General features: G+C 36.7%; 1 protein-coding gene across 1 annotated transcript in view; it reads right to left on the bottom strand.

Annotated features, from left to right (window-relative positions):
• The window catches only part of LOC103624526 (heparan sulfate glucosamine 3-O-sulfotransferase 1), a 48,210-nt gene extending 28,247 nt beyond the window's left edge, over positions 1–19,963 (bottom strand). The window contains exon 1 of the mRNA XM_017726081.1: positions 19,402–19,963. The gene's annotated coding sequence lies outside the window, so the exon portion shown is untranslated. The remainder of the gene's footprint in view (positions 1–19,401) is intronic.
• Positions 19,964–19,970: the final 7 nt, after the last annotated feature.

Raw genomic sequence — 19,970 nt, 5'->3', positions numbered from 1 at the left:
ACATCTTATTGACGCCTTTTATTACTCCTCCTCCTTGGTTTGTAGCCCTGTGTTGTCCCTTAGTTCATACTTATATTACAAACTCGTAGGCAAAAGTCTTTGGCATTTGTACAGCCCCACCCCGTGGTTCCAGGCTTGAATTCCAAGACACATTGCAATACAGTAAATAAAATAACCCCTAAATATTAGTTTCCTTGAGATCTCACTATTTTGCTATGCCCCTTGAGTGCAGGGAGGACAAATCTGGAGTGGCTGGTAACCAAATCTCATAATGAAATAGAACACACTGGTAAAAGCAAACTTTTTCTGAGAGAAACCTTAAGATGGCAAAGGCTTAGTGTTACTACCAGAGGTGACTGAAAGGCCTCTTCCCACAGAGCAAAAACTCATTCCACAAGGAGCACTATCACATCCAAGCATGTTTGATCATCTACAAGCCATACAGAGATTCTTTAAATAAAACACAAATAATGTTTATTTATATCTAGTTTGCAATTGCAACTTTTCAGTTCTTGTTCACCTATGCTTTATATTCATCTCCTCTAAAAATGGACATTTCACATAACTGAAAAAAAAAAAAGTTCCTTTTGCAATTTTGGACAAAAAATATAGCAACAAAATTTCATTTTTAAGATATCCTAAGGACAAGAATGCAATAGAAGGTGTTTCCATGCTGCTTGTAAAGGCAACAGGCACAGAAAAAGTTTAGAAAGTCTAGTGCTTTAAATATCTGGAAGGTGGAGGCCTTTCCCACACTCCCTGTAAGAGAGATTAGGCCTGAAAAAGTAAGCTGTTATTAGTTACTGAATTGCCTTGTCTGCCTTAGTAAGGCAATAAAGGATTCACAGCTGCTTTTGGCAGCAGTGGGTCGTGTTCCAAAAGGCATGTTCCTGGTGAGGAACCAGGGCAGGCAGAGAAGCCCCCAGGCCGGAGCAGGCAGGTTTTTGGGCGGTGGCTGCGGTGGCCCCATCACTGCAAGCAGGGATGTCCCTGCGGTACTGCAGAGGGGCAGCAGCCCCCCTGCCCGGGCACTCTGCAGCGCCATTCACGTCTGCTCTGCTCTGTCACAATTACAGCCACAACACTTCACTCCTGACAAGACTTTACCGTGTTTCTGTTAGCCCACAGCATGTCTGTGGGACACATGGTTATCAGTCTGATAAATCTCAATGTGTTGTGTCAGGTTTAAGCACCACCAACTGCTCAAGCACATAAACATCAGCAACTACCAGACGCTCTGTAGTACTTTATATCCGTGCCCTACGCTCTCCTTCTTGATTTTCATTTTAAGAAATCCATTTTCAGTTTCATTGCTCTGGTACCGATAATCAAATGGCAAAAGGTGTTGCCTGACACTGTGTCCAGTGTCCCAAAAAGATAATCTGAGGAAAAGAGGGCAGAACTAAAACCAATATAAGATATTAAAAAAATTTTTTTTATAATCTATTTGAAACAGAAGGCAATATGGCAAAATTTTACACAGTGTCAATAAGAAGGAAGATATATCTGTAATGTGAGTTTATATGTGTATTTTTCTTCAGTTTTCCTGAAACTAAATCCTAAAATTTAAAAAAAACCAACAAATGATGACTCCAGGAGAGATTTTAAATACGATTTTTTAAAGTGATAGATGAGATAGAGTTAAAACATTCTTTAGACCTAGTTGCAGGTATAATAATAATTAAGCCAGATGATAATACAGGAAAAACAGAATTAATAATTTTTTCTACTCATTGATTTTTTTCTTTGCTTTTTTTTTTTTGTTGTTGTTGTTGTTTCTAAAAGTATGTTTACAAAGCAAAATTGGAAGAAAGGTGTGAACAGTGCTTCTACAGCAGTGACTTTAGGGTGGAGAGAGTATATTTTTCTTGTCTCTTTGAAAAAACAATTACAATAATCACATACCAATAAAAACGTTTTAGAAATGCAGAAATTCAAATCTGAGTTAAACACATTTCCTCTAGAAATCTACCTCTACGTAGATCTCTAAAACATCATTTGCCTTTGCAGTTAATATTCTGGTAAATGCATCAAAACAAGCCTCAACAAACTTCATTTCAATTTGCATTTAATACCCAGGACAGCAAAGCTTTAAAACTTAGTAAGTGATATGATCAGCAAGGGATTTCCTAGCACAGCTTATCAATACAGAAAAAAACTTACCTAACACAGTCACCATAGATCGATAATAAGAGAACAAAAATGAAAATTCACTTTCAATGAAAAGAATGCTTTTAAAATCTGAAGGCAATCTTCTATTCAATACAATGTTTACCACTTTCATGGTTGAAAGAGAAAACTTGACAGTACCAGAAATGCTTCTGAGCAGGACTTGTTCTTATTCAAAGATTATTTATACTTTTTTTAAAAAAAAAACCACCGTTATCAGATTACTCCACTACAGATACAGATTCTGATGCCACTTCAAGTGTCTAAATCCCAAAAGGTAGACCCTTCTAACCATGAGTTTCATAGCTAAAATATGATCTAGGCTATTGAAATATGTAATGCCTCGTTTTCAGAACTTTCAGTAAAACTGAAGAGTATTGTAACAGAGAAAATTTATCTAAGCAGTTGTGAAGACAATGTGAAGTTCATCCAGATATCGCTGAGTGCTAGACATACACATACAGGCTGAGAAAACAGGCTGAGAGTCGGGGCTGTTCAACTGGAGAAGAGGAGACTTTGGGCAGACATTATAGTACCTTCCTGTACCTAAAGGGGCCTGCAAGAGAGCTGGAGAGGGACTTTTTACAAGGGCTTGTTTACAAGTTTTTACTTGTTTTACAAGTGATAGGACAAGGGGGAACGGCTTTAAACTGAGAAAGGGTAGATTCATATTGGACATTTGGAAGAAATTCTTCACTACGATGGGCATGAGGCACTGGAAGAGGTTGCCCAGAGAAGCTGTGGATGGCCCATCCCTGGCAGTGTTCAAGGTTGGATGGTGCTTTGAGCAGCTTGGTCTAGTGGAAGGTGTCCCTGCCCATGGCAGGGAGTAAAGTCCCTTTCAACCCAACCCATTCTATTATTACTACTTTGGCAGGGGAAGCATATAGGACAAGCATACCCAATTCTTAGGGTTTTGTTACCCAAGGAGAAAACCAGAACAGAGGTATAAATCTTAATGGTACTATTGGTTTAACTGCCACTTTGGTAGCCAAGTAATGAAGGACTAGAGGTTCAGCTTTTGAAAGAAAATTTTTGTTTCTAGTTTTCACTATTCTCAAAATAACATCCTCATAAAACCCTGCCATCAAAACTACTGGAGACATACCTTCTAAAGTAAAAATAGAAGCCTGAAAATCTTTGCTTGAAAACTTCTATGACAGACATAAAATGATAGGAAAATCTCAGTGTGTGGTTTTCTCTCTACTGCTGGCGCATTTATATTGAATTACTGAGTTTCCCTAAGACTACTTCACAGGTGGGGAAGTGATCTCCAAGCAGAGGAAAGCTGATCTGAAGGAGTATTTCTTAAACAGAGTTTTGCCTTAAGACAAAATTGCTAGTGGCATGCAACATTATTTTCTGTATGTTTTAATTAGCCAGAAAATAATATGGAACAGCTGCAGAAAAAAAAAATTAAAAGATTCACATAGATTCTCTTTTTAGGCTTCTTAGATGACAATAGCTAAGAACACCTCTTTGGGTGGCACAGGGACCAATCTTCAATGAAACAATTTTCAGTCTTACGCTCAGATGTTCTATCTACTAGTACAAGAGGCAGGAACAGCTGATCTGCAAGATACAAAAAAGATCGTGTTTAAAAAAACCCAAACACCAAAAGCAGGAGCACAGTGCACTGAAAACTATTTTCCTATTCAAGTTATGTGAGGGAGGAGTCAGGCAAAGATGAGCATGGAATGAACATTCCCTTTCGCCTAAAGTCATTATTTAACTAAAAAGTTGTTCTTTAAGGAGGCATGAAATGAGGAGCCTTTGTGAAAAAAAAGCAGATTGTGTTCCTATCTTAGACAGCTACATTAGTCTCTGAATACACCACTGACTTTGGAGATTCTAGAATTCTAATTTTAGCTTTATTAGGTGCCAAAATTATAGAACATGAAGAGGGATGTTTGAGTAATCACATGATGGAAACATCTTTGTCTGACTAGCTAGCCTCAACATTCTGAATTATGGATCAGCATTACCTAAATACAGCCCTTGGCATCATCAGCTCCAAATGATCCTGGAGAGATACATTAGATTGTTGCATGAGACACAAATCCCCTTGTCCTAATAAGCAAGGACTGCTAATATTTCAGTATACATATTTATCTGCAAATAAAGGTCTTAAATACCATCTCAGAACTGTTTGGCAATATACACTATTTTTCAATTTAGATAATAATCTGTAATTCTGAATATCTCCAGTTACAAACCATAAATCTTAAAATGTCTCTACATATTTTCAAGTTTGTCCTCTGGAAAATTTAGTTCAGACTTATATTAAATAATTATCTTAAAAAACAAACAAAATGTTTGTTCTGGTTTGTGCACCTAGCAGAATAAATTTCTACTAACCTTACTTGCTTTATAAAATCTGAGATAATAAAAACCAAAATAATATTTTTTGTTATACAATGAGTCAGAATGCTCTGCCTTTTTTTTCTATTGGAACAATAGGAACTGATTGGAGACATAACCCACAACTTTTACTAAAATACTTAACATTACAGAAGCAAATATACCCAGTGGTTTCAAAGATGGAAAAAAGAACATCAAGATATTTTATTCTCATTTCCGCAGATATGTGCTTCTGAATAAAAGGCAATTAAGAAGATATCGTTCAAAACAATTATTTCTTACAAAAGTATGTTAGCTATTGTTCAGTTGGCTCCCTTTAACTTTCATCTCATCTTTTCATCACCATGTAAAACTTACTTATTTACATGAGATTATTTTTCTTCTTTCCAGATAATAATAAATAAACCAAACCCAAATCCAAACATTTCCACTCCAAACCTCCCTTACAGTAAAAAACTTTTTCTTATGTTCATATGGAATTCATGTGATTCAGTTTATGCCTGTTATCTCTTATTCTGCCACTGGGCACCACTGAGAAGAGTAGGAGTTCATCTTTGCACTCTCCAATTAGATATTTATAAACACTGATAAGGTCTTTCTGAGCCTTCTCTTTAAGCACCCACATCTTTAACAGAGAAGATTAGACACACAGGACAAATTGCCTCCAATACCTTTTTGATATCAGAACAACAAAAAAGGAAGTTAATCTTCTAAGTGAGGCAGAGTACTTTAGCATCTATAAAACTACTATTAACAGCAAAGGAACTTGCCTACAAGGAGGTCACCACAAGAGCAGAGTCAGGCTCTTCAGGGTATTGCTTGGTGGGAGGACACAAGACAACAGATGTAAGCTGGGACACAAGATTCCAGCTGTCTATAAAGAAAAGAGTTTTTGCTCCAAGAACAGTCAGGCATGGCAACAGGTTGCCCCAGGAGGTGGTACTGCCTCTGTCCTCAGGTGCTTTCCAGACCAGACTGGGAAAACCCTGAGTAACCTGGCCTGACTTCAACACTGACCTCTTTTTGAGCAGAGGGCTGGACCAAGATACCTCCTGAGGTATCTTCCAACCTGACTTTATTGTATGAGCCTATAATCTATGACAGAAGTATTCACAATTCATTCTAAAGGAACAGAATAAGGTCGGCGCTAGCTCTACCACTGTTAAACCAAAAAAAAAAAAAAAAATCCAGTCAAAACACCCCACATCTGTGTTCTAGAAATACACACAATATGATCACAAATAACACACTGTATGGGAATAAGAAAAAGGGTCTTAAAGTAGAGGTAGGTAAGAGAAAGAGATGTTAAATGCTAATTCTGTAACAAGTTTTACACACACAGCAAGAGACAAAATGGTGCAGGAAACAACACTTTTCATAGACTCTATTATCTTGCACACTGCATATGCTGCAGATTACAGATTCTTACACTTTTAAGCAAGCCTAGACAAAAAAGCTGTATTACCCACAATATAAAAAATCAACATCCCATTCTGAGAGAATTAATCTCTTCCCACTTTCAATGTGACTAGGTTTGGTTTCCACAATTATACTTCTTGTTGCTCAACAGTTGTTTAACAAGTCAGAAGCAAGAAGTGTGCTCAGACCTCTCCTCGTCCAATACCATGTCTGGCTTCTCAGACATTTCAGTGGAAGCAGGTGCAAGTCTTTCTAAAGTGAGTTAGAGTGCACTGCGCAGATTTAATAGCTGCTTCCCCAACAGATTAAGGTGCTCCTGGTGCTCTAAAAAAATAAATGAGAAAACTGAAGTTCTCTATCAATCCCTTGGGCCAATTACACAGATTAGAGATGGAATGATTCAAAGCATGATGAGCCTGTCTTTTCCATTCTTATCTTGATTATTTTAGCATGAAAAGAGTTGGTTCTTGCTAAAGGTGGAATCAGCTCAACTACAGCTGACCTAGACAGCTACATAAAATTACAGAGTTCTCCAAGTCTTTTCTGATTAAGAAAAGAAACAGAGGATGGACCTTGGTGTCTGGTGCAATCTTGCTTATTTGCAGAGTTAAAATTCTGCTTTTCTTAGCACAACAAATCACAAGCAAGCGATAGTTTTCTGTTCCTTACTATTCCCCTTCATCTACCACTCCATCTAAAAGCTCTCACAAAGCAGTGTCTGAATTCACACTTCAAGTAGTCATTTACACAAGGTCATGAGCATTTGGTTCATTTTTCACCTTTGTGCCGTTTTCTCATTTCTTCTAAGAATTATTTCAGCAAACCCTCTCAGCTACATGTATTGCTATTTTACTGAATCACATACCTTTGTTCCGATGCTTCTTAAATGAAAGACAGTAGCTAACCATCTTCAGTTAGCATCGTTACAAATAGAGTTTAAATTATTCTGTCATCCTACCTACGTGTGAAAAATAGTGACCCCATGCTTCTTCAGTGAATATTTAAAACATAACTTTACGTACTAACAGGCATTAGGTAAAAGACAGGTGCTTTGCCTATTTTTCTGTCTGTCCACTTATCCAACTACTCTCTGTGACTGTAGTAGCCAAGAATTGCACTGACTGGATCCATTTCTACTTTTTACTCTGAAGGTGCAAGCAATGAAAACTATGACCACTCTTCTATGACACTTCTGTTACATGAAATTGTTCCTTTGTGAAGGAACTATCGCTTTCCAAAGAGATAAATTTATCCCCCAATGGGATCCTACTCTCACTGTCAACAAATTCAAACACACTGTACAATAAAGGAATAGAGGTCCTTTCTAGAGTGACAAGAACTAGCTCACACAATCCTGTGCTGTGCTATGTTAATACTCTCACATTAATCTTTCTGACAAATAGAGGGGAAAGACAGCATATACACCAAGATTATATAGAAAAACATAAAACCAAAGGTTTCAATTTAAGAATTAAAATAGCAGGGTGATATTTAAGGCATGCATACTGTCTTCCATGAAAAAACATTCACAATGCTTGGGGGAAAAAAAATCAAAGCAAAAACAGAAAGAGAAGGATAAAAGTGAGCTTGTTACTTTATAAAAGCAAATAGCGAGAAACTCAAACTGAACAAACATTATTTCTTACAGTAGGGTCAGAAATGACTGAACCCAGAATTCATATCAGATGACCACAAATGAAGTGCAGGGAAAAAGATGAGCATTTGCCACAGCGAAGATGCTCTAGTTTCTAATATTAAAAAACTGAGTATGATGAGCATGCAAGATTAACTTAAAGGTCAATTTTGGGTATCTTATATTTTATAATGGCACATAGAATTTCTCCTTTGCACCATGGACATTTTTCGATTTCTTTTCTTCACCCTACACTGTTCTCGATATAAGACAGTCAGGGCAGGCAGACAACATCTATTTAAATATTTGGCCAATGTTCCGGGATTAAAACCTTGTCTTAAGGCTCTGCCCTTCTCCCTGACTTCTAGTGCTGGTTCAACATCAACACCACAAGATTATCACATTCCTATAGTATCCATGGTTTTCTCCAGGAAATGGCTGTCACTGGTACAGATTGTTAATTTCTAACCTGAGCGATCTGTTAACACATGGCTGTAGATGGATTTCAGACACCAATTATATGGATGATAAAATGCTGGCTTTTCAAAACAAGGTTCTACAGTTGAGCCCTTTCCACACACTGCTGATGGCCAGCTATTGATTATTCACAGCAGAAAGCTCAGCTCTTCCACTGACAGCCAGTCTGAGCCCCATCTATAAAGTCAAGCCCAGTAAATCAAACCAGACTCAGTTCTTGAGTTTTCTGCGCCAAATGAAGATCCAATGAAGGGCAAAGAAGGCCATACTTAGAAATGCAGTGCAATGTACAATCATTTTCTGGTCTGTGAAAGAGATGAGCAGGAAAATAGATGGCACTGGGCTCTGCAGGCAAAGACACTTTTACACTGGTGTCATATGGAGAAATTGGATTACCACACAATAACAAGTCCAATAAGCACAGATTATGAGTGTAGGATAGAAAGTAATTTACCACTAGATTAATCCCAGACATTCCTCTTACCTAGACTGCATTAAAACAGGAACATCTATCTTTCTACCCTATTGCTCAATGTTTCATATTCTTTGCACCCCCCAGAAAGAACAGTACATGAATTTTTTTGTTATATTCTATTTACTCTCTACTAGCCTCTCCAAAATAAGTTTCACATGCAGCTGATTAAACATATTTGGCAAGAAGGTACCACAGTATTTTTAACTTGTCTGCATTTTCACTGGGAGATAATGTGGATCTATGACTTGAGCACATTAAGTAGCTACTCTTAGACAAACACACAGAGTACACCTTACTTTGCCAGATAGGATCTGAGGTCACATCAATACAAGAAAACTCTAGAATATTAGGCCAAATTAAATCTAAAATATTGATCTATGTGTACAGATATTTCTTAAGAAATATGATGGCCATTCAGTGAAATACACTGAAGGGAGAGACGACAGAAGTGTTATATATGTATTGAATTAATAAGATTTAAATAAAAATTATTAGTTCAGTTTAACTTTGAAAGGATTGTCTAGTTACCTTGGAGGAAAACCATTTATAGCTCCTCCCATTTCACTCAGCCTTCCCAAACTCATTCTCTTGACATTAAATAAGAAGAAACTAACGTATAAAATTTCAAATAGGGAAAATGTTTTCCTTATTACCTTAACAATTAGATGGTAATATTAACTTTTCAGAGCCATTCCACATTAAACAGGAATGTATTAAAGCTAAGTAGGTATTTACTCAGCAGCAAAATTTAAATAAGTTAGATACTAAAAGGTCAAGATGAAATTATTTCATACTTGGATACTTATCTAACTAACTGGAAGGTAGAATTTGTATTCTGAGGAATCCTGAAGCTCCGGTAGTACAATAAATTAGTTCACCTAGGAAGTAAATTCCTCAGATAATTTGTACAAGGGGAAAGAAGTTTTCCCCTAGCCCTTTGTTAAAAAAAAAAGAAAAAAAAAAAAATTTCCATTATGTTAGGTGAAATAAACTCCACTACTTATACAGATTTCCTGCTGCCAGCATGGTAAATTCTGCCCTACAACTCAGATTCCTGGAACCTGTAGTTCTCTTAGTTAGGAGTAGGAAGACAGTAATTCTATTAAACATAATCAACATTTTCTCAGGTTATATTATGCTGAAATAGTGTGTGGACAGGTACATTCCCTCCAAAAGTTTCTCATCAATCCTATGCTGATACCTAAAATTTCTTCATGCCTTACATAAGTACATTTTAAAGTGCTAAGAACAAGCTCACCTCAATTACACACTACAATACATTTAAACCACTGTACATGAGGCCCATTCTCATACAGAAGATGTCTCATTCAATAGCTACAAACCCAAAACTTAATTCTGAGTCTTACCCAAAGCACCTGTATAACAATTCACAGTTGGTTGGAGCTTTGGTTGCTCCCTCTGTTTAAAAAGATAAGATTACAATAAGATTGAAAAAATAAATTGAATCATACTATCCACATCAAAATCAACAAAAGAAAAATTATAAAGAACCTCTTGCTATTAATAACTGTGCACAATTAACACATTCCGTGGGACCGGGATGAACAGCACATGACTGAACAGACAACGAATGTGTCAAAATACTAATGCACATGTAATACACCATATGCAGAGACAACTGATATTTTTTGATTCATAATTTTAAAAAATTACTCTATAATCTTAGCATTCTTCTTTTTCTGAACCTTTTTAGCAAGGAATAATTTATAGATAAATGCAAAATCATCTTGATCGAAGCAATACTTGCGATTAAAGACCTATATAATTATTTCCTTCCTCACATATATATAAATGATTATTTCCATTTAATAAATGAGAATACCATAGGATCACAAAAAGTAAATTAGAAACAGCAGAGTAGCCCATATTTTTTATTTATAGTATGAAGTAATACGATCACCTTGTATAGGAATAAACATGTTAAAACATGTTTGGTATTATTACACTATTGGCTGAACAGTTAATTGCCTTAATCAGTAAGTACGGTATTATCTGATTTTTTTTTTTTTAAGGCAATTTTACACACTGAAAATTAGCGTTTTTACAAAAACAAAACAAAATGCTTTAACAGCATTTCCTTCTAGTGCAAGCTAGCACAGATTTAAATATCTCCCAGCAGGCAACACAAAGCTCTGTTCGATGCTCGTGTACTTCTATTGGCTTCCATTTGATTAAAGGAAACTGCTTCACTACAGAAGCAAAGTAGAACAATTCCTTGGAGTATTACAGCACCATGTTCTGTGTGTGTGACCACACAAGGATTTAAAAGAAGAATGATACAGTGCTCTTTTCAGAATATCAGATTATCTAACTTCGAGTAATGACTATTTAGTGAAGATTTATATTATTTCCATTTTTTAAAGCTCTATGCATAATTATCATAACAGCTCTCTTTTCAGGACAAATTTAGTTTTGAAACTTTTCTATCACTGGCACTATTTCTACTCTCAGGATACAGGAGATAAAGTACAAACATAAAAAGCCAGCCATCAAACATTTAAATAACTGTCTTAAACTTCCATAATTTTGCAGAGGGGGTATTTAAAAAAAGAGTGAAAATAACACAAATGTTCAGCTCTCTAACCTGCTAAGGAGGCCTAACCTCTCAGGAATGTTTGCAGTGTACAGGCATGGATCTTACTTTAGGCTCCAGAAACTTGGAGCTAAGATAAGAATGCATCAGAGTATGAAAATAACAAGCTTTTTGTTCTTCTTCATTCTCCAGTGCACATGTCAGATTTTGAATTTAGAAAACCCTAAAAGCACAAAAAAGTCTATGCATTTTGAGGATATTTCATTACTCTACTATAGGACAGGAGGGAAAATACTATAGCCAGAAAATCAATGATACAAAGGTTGCCAAAACTACTAAGAGACTTCACATTCTATAGTACAGAACAAAATCAAAGCCATAAAAAAAATTTCTCTAAATTAAGCAGATAGATTTAAAAATCCCCAAAAAACACCATCTAAGTAAACCGAACTATTTATTTACAGAATAAACCAAAGGTAGCATGTGATGCAAAGGAAGCAGAGTCGTATCCTTGTGAGACTGAAATAGCCTAATGTTTGGGGATTAGGTCTAAAAGATTTCTGACTGTGGCAACCTAGGAAAAAAAAAACCCTTGAATGTTTATTTTTATATCACATCTCAAGAATCTAGCACTAGAAAGTGTCAAAGTTGACAATCGAAAATTATTTTCTATCTTAAACTTGACAGTGTTTACCTTTATAAACAGTGCAGTGGAAAACACAGTGCTGTGAGAATTAATGTGAGTCCAGGCTGGAAGATGCTCAAGAATCTGGCTGTTATAAGATATGAACTTCATTCATCCTGAGAATTACCTACATGTCCTTCATATATGACATGAAAATAAAATATTTCATTACAATATCTGTGTAAGGCTTAATTGAAAGAATTTGTTTATCTAGAAACAATAAATAGCAAATTCTGAAGTTCCAGTAAAAATCTAATTTTTAAAAATTTTGTGTTACAAACTATTGTTTGCAAGGCTTGACTGCCTTTATTTAATAAGGTCTGCTTACTGTATAAAATGCAGTGAACAGCTCAGCTGAGTAATACGGCATTTTTGTGGCTATGATTTTAACTAGTTAAGCCACGGAAACAGATGACAGCTACTTTATTTTTAATCTTACTGCTGAAGTAAAGCTGTAAACTTTTTCCTTCCAGAAATAATCCGCAAACTGATTGCTGTCAACTGATTGCTGGAGGGGAAGTCTGATAACCACGGAGGGTGGAGACAGGAAAGACAAGCTCCCTCCTTCCATGTGTAAATACCTTTCTACAAAAAAAGGGAGCTAAATCTTATATAATCTTTGTAAATTAAAGATCTATTCCGCATGAACTTTAAAAAAAATGTTCTTTATAGTATCCAACACTTTTATTCAGGAAAAGCTACATCTGACTAGACTTTGTTATCAAAGAGACATGATGTTATTCAAGTGTTCTGAATGAAACCCTGTTTCTTTGTTCCTTAAAAATGAAAGCATACCTTGTAAGAGCTGATTCTGGATTCTGAGGGATATAGTCTGCCCTTTAAAAACTTCAAACATGTTTATACCAAAATTCAAACTCTTAGCAGATTTCTAGGTCTAAAATATATTATTCCTATACCATTAATTTGCAGAACACCTACCTGCCTTCAGAGAGTGCAATGAAGATCATTAGTAGCTATAAGGAATTTTTTATGTTGTAAACACTATATAAATGCTAAATTATGACAAGGATAGAAGTAGCCCAGTTTATCTTCATCCAGAAACTAAAACGTTATGCTTGTATTTGAATTACCTTATCAATTCATGTCTAAAATCCAGTATCTCTACTAACTGATATTTTGCCATTTATCAAAACAATCCCTGTTTATTTCCCCAATTTCCTATTGTAATCCCCCTAATATCTTGCTTCAATTTTTTTTTTTCAGATATCCACTAAGATCCCATTGTAAATAAATACAATCTTAGAACATACATTTCTGTTATCAATTTCTGGGGGGAAAAAAAGTTTACCATTTGCAGTTAATAAAGAATTAAATTCAACACCTTTTTTTACCTCTTTAAACAGTTTTTAGGATGACAAAATGTAAGACTTCACTTGCAGAGACTTAAATGTCACAAAATGGTTGGTTAGCAATCTGGAAAATTGTAGTAGGAGAATGTTGCTGTTGTCCGCAGAGACGGTGCAAAGAACGCCATGGAATTCCAGTCCAGGATAGAATGGGATCATTTAATTAATTATCACCTCATATATATAACTTGGTTTGCAATAGAGAAATGACATTATTGGGTGCTTGACCATACACCTCCCAGAGTGATTGGCTGAATGCTGTGACGCCCATTTCAAAATATTTTCTTCAGTGTGGACAGCAAGGCTATACATAACAAGTTTGCACCTGTGAGATAAAGTCTTGGTTTACAAGATAGCAAACTGTTTCTCAGCTAGTTTGCTTGAGAACAGAGACTTTCACAGGAGGCAAGCAGGAAAATTTCTCTGCTAGCTTTTTTAGCATCCATAGGAAAAAATATTAAACTATTTTCACCATTGTTCTGCAGATAATGTGTAACATTTTACTTAATAACTACATCTGCACCTTTTACAACCTCAGTTGAAAAGGATTTGCTCTACCTTTCCAAGTTAAACAGATGTACACTGTTAACAGGAAGTTTTACAACAACAAAAAGAAGAAAAAACAAAAGCAATTATTTTCTGAAATTCAGATGATGAGCATATGCATTTATATTGATTTTGGAAATAAAAGTAAATGTTAGAGCTGCATACTTGCACAGGTGCCCATTCACAATTTTTCAATTCCCACCTGTTCACTGCAGCTTAGATGCCAAGAGTCATTTCTTTCCAAATTCTGGAGGCATCCTGAGAGGCCTTAGCATCACACAGAGAAGCAAAATTCTCCCATTTTTCTGATGGAGTTCCTACAGAATGTGAATTCAGAATCAAACTGCAAAGACCAGATTGCTTCTCAAAATCAGTGTCAAGGTATTAAGTTGAAAGTACAGTTAGCTCATCACTGTTCCTAGGACATCATATCCTCATTTCAAGGAGGAAAAAGTAGAGAGTCATCATTTTCAGTATTTTAAGTGCTATCTTAGCAGTATTCTGTAAATGGAAAGCCATTTGAAGAAAAAGTTCCTTTTCATCACTCTTCTATGTGCACACACAAACAAAATATATATTTTTAGCTAAAAGCAAAATATTGGTCACTTGCTAAACCAACAGAAAACTCCTTCCCTTCAAGTGATATTGAATAAATTTTCCTGCAACAAAACATCTTGATTCTAGACCAAACTTAAACAATCTGAGCTTAAACACAGAGCACTGAGTCTCACCCTAGAAATCTTATGTATTGTTTGCAATGAGGGTATTTCAGTCTCTTTTTTCACTGCTGCTGGCAAAGCAGGTGAGTGTGGATAGCAAGAGAAAATATGGAATACAGAAGCAATTTTTCTCAAAAAATATTTCTGCTATTTGAAGAAAGCATAAAAAAGCCCTTGCATTTTTTAACATATGGTAACTCAATTGCTTCATCTGAATGAAAGGCCATTTGGCTTCAAAAACTTCAGCTATAGAGCAATTAATTCACCTCTACTTTGCAATCAATTTCAAGATTACACATTTCAAATTCCCCATAACAAGCCCTGAGGTTCATTCTCCCTATAAAAATGAGGTGGGGAAATAAATGTAGTGCAAAAAAACTGCGATGCCTGTGTGACATACAAAATAGTATCTTGCCTGTGTCAAACATATGGTATGAGTAATTCACAGTCATACACTCAAACAGACCAAAAGACAACTGTCGATTGGTGCTATTAAACCAGAGCAAGGAAAGATGGTGAAGCAATACTTTTATCTGCTAATTTTCCCAGCCACACAGCAGTAGTAAAATCATTACTGATGTTATGTTACTAACCATTACTACTAACAATTACATTATTACTAATGAAGCATGAAAGTGAGGTGAAATGGAAAGTGGTGGAATTGCTGGGCTCAGAGGATTGTGATCCGTGCCACAAAATTCATCTGGGAATGTTACTAGTTGTGCACTCCTGTTGACACTGGGGCCATTTTCTTTAAAGACCAGAATAATGGGACCAAGGGCACCCTTGGCAAGTTGGCAGAGCATGTGAAATAGGGAATAGTTGTGTTAAAGGACCTCAACAGGCTGGAGAAATAAAGTCCAGCAAAAGGAAATACACATTCCTAACCAAGAGGGGAATAACTGTGTGCACTGGTAAAAGTCTTGGGACCAACCAAGGGGAAAGAACTGGGCATAAAAGGATGGGGGGAGGTCCTGGTGGGCAAGAAGTTGAACATGACTCAGCAAAGTGCCCATGTAGCAATGAAGGTCAACACTCTTCGTGTCAGGAAAAACAGTCCCAGCAAGCTGAGAGGGATGATCCTTCCCCTCAGCACCAGCAAGATCACATCTGGAATATTGCCTCCTGTTCTGGGCTTCCCAGTACAGAAAGTACATGGCCATACTGGTGTACATCCAGTATGTACATCCAGGACACAGAGAAGATATGGATCTTGGAGCATCTGTCATATGAAGAAAGGCAGGAAGAGCTGAGTTACTTTATCCTGGAGAAGGCTCAGGAGGGATCTTAATCAGTATTTATAAATACTTGGTGGAAGGGAGAAGCCAATCCTTTTAAAAGCAAATATTATGGGAAAGAAAATTCAGAATCCACTCTCTCCAGATTTCAGTAAAGAATTTGATATGGTATCACCCAGCAATTATTTACTGAATTGGAAATATAAGCATAACACAAAAATAAAGTTGATATAAATGTGACAAATGATAACATAGTGAATGGACTTCTTCAAAATCATTCTTCACTCTCATTATATGTCTGTGAACATGGTGAAAAGCAGAGGTGTTTTGATAAAAACTGGTTACGGGAAGCCCTCTTGATACAGGGGAGGTTCTCACTAACCTACAGAAGAAATTGGAGGAGCATCTGCACAGGCGTATTAGAAATGGCAAAACCTTTAGCAATTCTTCAAAGCCACATGATTACTAATAGCAGAATTTCTGTGATTATTTCTGTGATGGTCTCTTATCATTTGAGAGCAACACAAAAAGAAATCACACACCCATGTTTACTACTAACAGATTAAACCAACCTGGCATATCTGTAAATGAAACTTGATATTCACCAGTGTCTGACCAAATACTTTCAAAAGACCAGGTGGAGAATTAGCATTTTTATTCAAGACTTAGAGCAAACGCTTCAGGTACAAGGTTCGGAAGTCAGGAGAACCAAGTTAACTACCCTCTGTATCTTCCTATTTATTCTGTTTTGCCAGACAGACTAAAAGGTGCTTGCTCTGCTTGTTTGATCCTAGCACAAAAAAGCTGAGGAAGGCACATGATCGATGTTTATAATTTATTGAGGGCTACCCACCAAGGAAGGAGTTGGTTTTAAATAACAGTCTTGAGAGATTAAAAATTAGGAATCAGAGAATATATTTAGGCTGAAAGTTCAAAGAAAGCTCTAAGCATTAGGAGAGAGGTTTTGAAATACCTTTCCAGAAAGAGCAAGAGGGCAATGTACTAAAGGTAAGACTGTGATGACTTTATGACTGGAATTAGATAAGATTGTTGTCTAACTCAGAAAGGTCTTTTCTTCAGCCCTGAATTACTATGGTGATCAACTACTCCCTGTTCTGCTCCCCTCCTTCCCAGACTTCTTGTTCACACTATTCCCACTGAAGTTCAGCTGGGGCTATGAGAGGATTTCATGCAACTTTTTATCTCTAAGAAAAAAACAATCTTAACACTTAAACTCCTACCCCTCTAGTTTAAATGGTTTTATAGAATATTGCATCAAAGCAGATGACTAAAAGCTCTCCTTGAGATCAAAAGATTTAATCAGTAGCTAAACAGAGCAATGCACTGCAAACATAGTGAAATGAAATTGCCTCATTGGGTCTTCATTAAATATTTGTCCTCCTTGCCAGTTTGATGGATTCCTGCTTACTATATAAACAGCCAAAGAAGGAATTTGATTCTACTCAAAGCATATACACCTCAAACACTGTCACTATTCAGAATCTTGGAATTTAACCTGTTAGGACGTACAACTATCCCCACCCATCACAATGTGGTACTTTTATGTTAATCTTTGAACAACCCATTCAGAACTTTTCTATGGCAGTGCGTAAAGCAAAAACAGCTACAGAAAATAGAGAGGGCATATTCACATGACTACAGCTACTGGCCAGTTGTCACGTAGTTATTTGTATAGCAGTAAGTGAACACTGAGCAATGCTGCAGACAACTAACTCTTCTCCATTCAGCTCCTTTCAAAGCTATGTCCATCAATAAACAAGCATCACTGTGGTTTCCTGACCCAAAGAGCATGCTCAGCCTGCTGCAACTGTTGAAAAGGTAGGCAGGTCTGTCATTCACTGAAGTCACCAAGCCCACAATCCCTTCTATCAAACACAAGTCAAGATTGTAAGGCCAATAAAGTCTGGTGAGTGTAAACACATTTACCCACCTCCCTCTGGCTGACAATTTATTTTTTTTCATTTCATTTCAGAAAAGAAGCAAATTCTTTTCCAATATAAGTTGATCCAACACTTGACAGCCAAACAAAAATGTACACTGGACCGAAATTTAATCAGTGACATATATTCAAACACCAAATCAGAACTTCCATGTTTTACTTACAAAGCCAAAGCACTGGACAGAACAATGACAGTTAAACAGAAAAAAGTATTTCTATTATAATGGTATCTTAGAATGAGAAATGTTCACCAATTAATAAACTTCAGCCACTTTCTGGACTAGTGTCCATGACAGCATTTCCAGTTAGAGACAGAAGATTTGGAAAAGAAAACAAATTTTTTCTCCTGTTCCAAGTTCAAAGATGAACTCCACTTTTATTGACTGTAATTTGACCTCTACCACCTCTTATTCTGTGACAAACCAAATTCTCAACAACTGAATCTCTTTTAATCGGTTGGTTATAGTCTAGACCAAGGATCCCACCTTAAATGCAATAAAAATGCTGTATATGTGAGTATGATTTAGTTTAACAATGACCTGCATTCTTGGATTTGACAGAAAGACTTGATTTCAAAATGTTTTTCCCCATCTGACTAGTCTCCTTTTAAATTCTTGTCTTTTTATTTCTGGCTTGGGCTTATTTTTTTCTCCCTTATTTTGTTGCTGTAGAACAGTGATATGAAAACTACTGCATACAGGCTTGCTTTCAAAGTAAGCATATTGAGTGGTTAGCCTGGCTCGTATGTTCTTGCTTACCTCACAGATTTCTGTGTTATTATTAGTTTCTTCTACTAGCATAGCAGTCTTTTGCCACACACATACACACACTTTTACAATAAGCTCACAACTTATGAAACTTGCAAATCACACGTGCTGTCAAAGCACATAAACTCCTTAATTCCTTCATTCTGATGCAATGTACAGGATCCATCTATAACACATAACATCTTTTTAATCAAAAAGCAATATTTTTACATAAGTGGAACAAAAGAACTTAATAATATTTGCCATTTACAGTATTGTCAAAAATATGTTAGGCGACTAAAGCAATTAACCCCAATCTAAATTAGTTCCATTTGCAATGACAAAACCTCAGTCTACTTTTGCCAGCAACAAAAGTAGTGAAATATATGAAAATCCACTAATGTCACAAAACTAAAGTATGAATAATTTCTGCAATATGAAACCATTATCTCATCAGACTAAAGCAAAAATCATTTTGCATTTTATGAAGAGATACCTGGCACAGGAATAACACAAACATCTTACTGAACAGTAGGTCTCCCCAGTTCAGCTCATTTAGCAGGCAAGTGTCATGAACTATTACAGTATTTCCTTAGAGGCAGTAAGTGAAATTCTTGGAAGTAGCTTATGACATTTTTTAAAGCTTTTTTCCAAAGGGTGGAAATAATCAAAGCAGACATCACACAGATTTTAGTTGCTGTAGTTGAGAAAGTCAACATTTTCACTGGAAGTTGTGCTATCCCTTGTCCAAGTTTTCCCCATCCTGTATGACAGAAAATCTGGGTTTGTACATACTAAAAACAGAAGGTAAAACAGCCTAGTTATTCTCAGTTTTTTCACGTGTGGCAAAAATAAGAGGACATATGTGATTCTAAAGCACCATCCTTACACTCAACCACCTCCAACTCTGCAAGAGATTTCAGGCTGTAATGTGTAAATCATTACTACATGCTCTAATAGTACTTTCTATTTAATCAGGAAAAATCCCCTCTTGAATTACAATAAATAACTACAGTTTTGTTTTAAATGAAATGACGTAGTTTATATCTGACCTGAGTTTCAGTCTTTTCCTAGTGGGAAATATAAATTCAGCATTTGGATACATAATCCTACAGCTCTCAGAAGAAGCCGACTCCACCGCGAACACTTTACATGATTTATAGCTCTCCTCCAGATTCAGATGGCAAGTCTCGGCGGAGCAGGTGCAACGGGGTATTTTTTCCTTCCTTCAGACATCGTTCCCTCGTATGTAAATTAATTAGCAAGTCTTCTTCACTTTCGTGGGGAAGATGAAGCTAATGGAATATCAGCGTTTGGTTTCTCACGAGGAGCGGGTGACCCGGCAGAGGGAGGGAGGGATGGAGGGAGGAAGGGAGGGGGCTCGCTGCTGTTACTGCTGGAACCACAGCGATTTTGACAGCGTCAGCGGCGATAAAGTGAGCCTGGCTCCCGCGCACTTGTGCCAAGAGAGAGATTTTTAAACCACGGGCAGGATTTGGGGGGATCTCTGGGACGCGAAGCGAGCACACCCCGCACACCTCCCGCGGCAACACGAGCATTCCTCTCCCCCCTGCCGGCAAGTTGGAGCTGCCCTGCCCGCCCCACCTGCCCTGCCCCTTTC

Source organism: Corvus brachyrhynchos, unplaced genomic scaffold (assembly GCF_000691975.1).
Source record: "Corvus brachyrhynchos isolate BGI_N302 unplaced genomic scaffold, ASM69197v1 scaffold61, whole genome shotgun sequence".
In the NCBI taxonomy this organism is placed as follows: Eukaryota; Metazoa; Chordata; class Aves; order Passeriformes; family Corvidae; genus Corvus; species Corvus brachyrhynchos.
Note: the sequence above shows the minus strand (reverse complement) of the source record. Positions and strands in the feature narration are given on the sequence as shown.